At 62.3% G+C, this 3618-nt stretch overlaps 1 long non-coding RNA gene across 1 annotated transcript; it reads left to right on the top strand.

Moving 5' to 3' along the window:
* Nucleotides 1-296: 296 nt before the first annotated feature.
* Nucleotides 297-1583, top strand: LOC105824824. The gene is made up of 3 exons (XR_001138231.1): nucleotides 297-466; nucleotides 719-848; nucleotides 1509-1583. It is a non-coding gene; the product is annotated as an uncharacterized LOC105824824 (long non-coding RNA).
* Nucleotides 1584-3618: the final 2035 nt, after the last annotated feature.

The following is a 3618-nucleotide window of genomic DNA, read 5'->3' as shown; positions in this document are numbered from 1 at the left end:
CTCCTAACACTGCTGGAGCCGATTTGGCAAACGCACACAGTGGGAAACGATTCTTTGTCCGCAAACCCTCAGCAGGGCACACGGTTCTGACAAACAACCAGGCGCAGTATCAGGCTCAAACCATGACCGGAATGCATGGCATCCGGGGGGCGGAGGCTGAGTGGCCTCGTGGAATCGCAGGGGGTGCCCGCCACACCCAGCCCTGCCTCTGAGAGCCACTGCAGCTCCGGCCGGCAGGTTTGGAAAGCCCTTTGCGGCCTCCGTTGGTGGCCCAGACGGCTTCACCAGGGTCCCCCAGACAGCTGCTCCCGGGGCCCCTCACTGGGCATCCCCAACCGGGGTTCTGCCCGTCGGGTGGGGGTGTCCTCTCCCTCACCTGCCTCTCGGGGTTTTTCAGGCTCAGCAGCCACGATGTGCGAGAAGACCCTCGGGAAACCAGAGCCGTGGATGACTCGGTCCCGCGCTGGTGAGAACACGCTGGGCTCTGCCATTCGCAGGAATTTCCCCGGGAAAATCTGTTCCCGGGATTGAGATTGCTTGAGATTTGCTTTCTAAACTGAATTTTTTGTCAATTTCAAAAACAATTTTACAAACACCAAAATACATTTTTTAAAAAGTTAAATGCCTCGAACACCTCTGTTTACACGAGCCGGCTGCTACAAAGGTGGACGTTCCCTTTCTCTGTTCATTTTGCCGCATTTCTGTCTTGTCACTGAAGTCACTGCATGGATGCTGGGGTTTGAGCAGAGTCCACACTGCACACTCTCGGGCCCTGAGGAGGCAGCAGGGAGAACAGATGGCGCCTCGTGCTGCACCGCTGGTCCCTCCTGTTCCAGAAAGTTCCACAGGTGAGAACCAGAGCTAGGGCTTCGGGCAGGGCCTGCCGGGCCTCTGTCCTGCCTCCGCGTCACTCCTGGCCACGTCCCTGAGAGACTCCTCAGTGCCCTGCCGGGAGGATGACGGCCCCACCGCAGCGGCACACGTCTGACGTGCTCACCGGCGGGGAGCCAGGGAGGCCGGGGGCCTTAGGGGACCCACAGGACAGGAGGGCTCAGGGGACCCAGGTCTGAGGTCAGAGGTCACCAGACTCCAAAAGCCTGTGGTCAGGCCCCCCCCACCCCGGGAGCCGCCAGGCGGGGACTGGACAGAGGAGGTGAGGGGACAATGCCCAGGTCTCCAGGGAAACAGCGACACCTAGCGGCAAGATTGCACCCCACCCCAGCAGCACAAACAGTGTCCTTCTTCCTGATGGCACAAGTGACAGTCAGGATGTCCAGGGGGCCGAGGGGACCCACGCTGGCCCTGCCCCTGCCCAGCACAGGCTCGGCCTGCGGCTCGTGGGCGCAGACTCTGTGGTCTGGTATGTGAGCCGTGGACACTGCTGGACCCCAGGCCTCTTCCCCGAGCAATCCCTAATGTTTGAGCACCGCTACGCACCGTTGAGGCTGGAGCTGGGAGCAGGGAGGCCCCTGTCCACTGCTCTGCCATCTGGGGAATTTCCGCCTTAGCTGACGCTGAAGATGCCTTGGAAGGTCACCTGGGCGAAGCACTCAGACCGTAGCGCACAGCCGTGCTCCCCACACCTTAACACGCAGGAGTGCTCCCCACCGCTCGGACTTGATCGGCGGCGTCATTCAGTTCGGGCGCCCGTCTGTCTGTGTGACGTGTCCTCCAGACTCTGTCTCAGCAGGGTGGGTGCTTCCTGCCACGTGGCACTGGGCCCCTTGGATGATGCTGATGGGTGGGGGGTGGGGGTGCCGGGGGATCGCAGGCCCCTCTGTGCTGTGGAACGAGGTTCCAGGGGCAGGTGGGGAGCCCGAGACGCGTGAACAGACGGGTTGCTGGTGACGGGTCTGGCACTCAGAGGCGTGGGCTGAGCGACGGAGGTTTCTGGATTGGGCGAGCCCCTCGACGGATGCAACCCCAGGCCCAGCGGGGAGCTGGGGAGACGGCAGAGACGTGCGCCCGGAGCCACACCCTCGGGTTTCCGCAGAAGCAGGCTGGGCTCCCGTTACCTGCGCACAGGAAGGCCTCGGTCCACACTTTGCCTCAGTTTACTGCCAGCTGAAGAAGGACAAGGTTCACGACTTTGGAAAGGAGAGCTCTGTTTGCCATAAAGGCTTGCGGCCTGTCTCGGGCGGAGGAGAGCAAACGCTTCCAGGGAGGGCAGAGGGATCGGGGTTTGTGCTGAGCAGGCGCAGGAACATACACATTTAATACGCTGCAGGAGGAGTCACGGACGTTCATGGGACCAGAAACATGCACATGCGTGGCTCGAGGGTGGAATTTTCGGCCCTCTGATGTCTAACGGTGAAGCAGAGGCACGAAGCCCTCCCTGCACGTCCTCTGCAGGCCGGACGAACCGCCCCGTGGTCCGGGGTCTCTTATCAGGAAGGGATGCCGGGCAGTCGTGTCAAAACCGCAAACGGGGCTGGGTGCGGTGGCCCACGCCTGTGATCCCAGCACTCTGGGAGGCCAGGGCGGGAGGCTCCTTTGAGCTCAGGAGTTCAAACCAGCCTGAGCAAGAGCGAGACCCCGCCTCTACTAAAAATAGAAAAATGAGTGGAGCATGGTGGTGCGCGCCTGTAACCCCAGCTACTTGGGAGGCTGAGGCAGGAGGATTGCTTGAGCCCAGGAGTTTGAGGCTGCTGTGAGCTAGGCTGATGCCACAGCACTGCACTCTAGCCGGGGTGACGGAAGCAGCCCGCAGAAGGGAGGAGCAGCACTAGGGGTTCGCTGAAGTCAGCGTGGCACGCGTCTCCCGGGGCTGGTTCTGTTTGGCCCTCAGGGAAGGAGCCTGGCGGGGCCAGTGAGGGAGGGGCTGGAACCAGGCGTGTCTGACCTCCCGTCTGGTCACGGCCGGGGTTTCGGTTTTTAAGGTTACTCTGGGTTCCCTTGGACAAGAAGGAATCACTCAGTTAGTTGGGGGGCTCAGGGCTTCATTTTTATTTCTCATTCCCCACCAGGAAGGGACGTCATGACATGAGGCGCCCATTTGGACGTGGCCTCAGACCTACCAAGGGTCTCTGCGCCTCTGGCCCAGAGGCGGAAACCCAGCCCGTCGCGGCAGCGCCTGGACACGGTACCTGGCTCCGGCGGTCCCGGCGATGCCCGCGGTGCTGCGAGGCCCCGGCTGGAGCTCTCTGCAGGGCTGTGGTCGCCGCTGTCCCGGCCACCGCGGCCACCTCGCTGGCCGCCTCTCTCGGAATCTCTCACCAGCCCCCGTACAACCTCCTGTCCTGGGAGCCTCACTTTCCCGGGGTCTGGGCTTTGATCCTGAGGGAAACGAAAATGTTTCGCCCCAAAATATCCTTTTCTGACATACTTCGAGCTGCCGTCCAGAGGGCAGGCAGACGGGAGTCGCTTTGCAAAGCTGTCTCTGCGGGACTCTGCCTCGCACCGAATGTGCCTCCGCGCTGCCGGGCACTCCCCGGGCTCTCCCGTGTCCAGATGGGCGCGAGATGGGCTAGGGGTCGGACACGTTTACACGTCTGAGGGAACATTCGATCTCTCTGATGGCTGCTCCCCGTGAGGTTCAGCCACACGACGAGGCCCCCTTTGCCGGCCAGGCCCCTCCTCCCCTCCTGACCTGTCTTGCCACTGTCACCTGGCCCAGCC

Source organism: Propithecus coquereli, unplaced genomic scaffold (genome assembly GCF_000956105.1).
Source record: "Propithecus coquereli isolate 6110/MARCELLA unplaced genomic scaffold, Pcoq_1.0 Scaffold763, whole genome shotgun sequence".
Classification (NCBI taxonomy): Eukaryota; Metazoa; Chordata; class Mammalia; order Primates; family Indriidae; genus Propithecus; species Propithecus coquereli.
The sequence above is the reverse complement of the archived record's forward strand: the minus strand, read 5'-3'. Positions and strand labels throughout refer to the sequence as shown.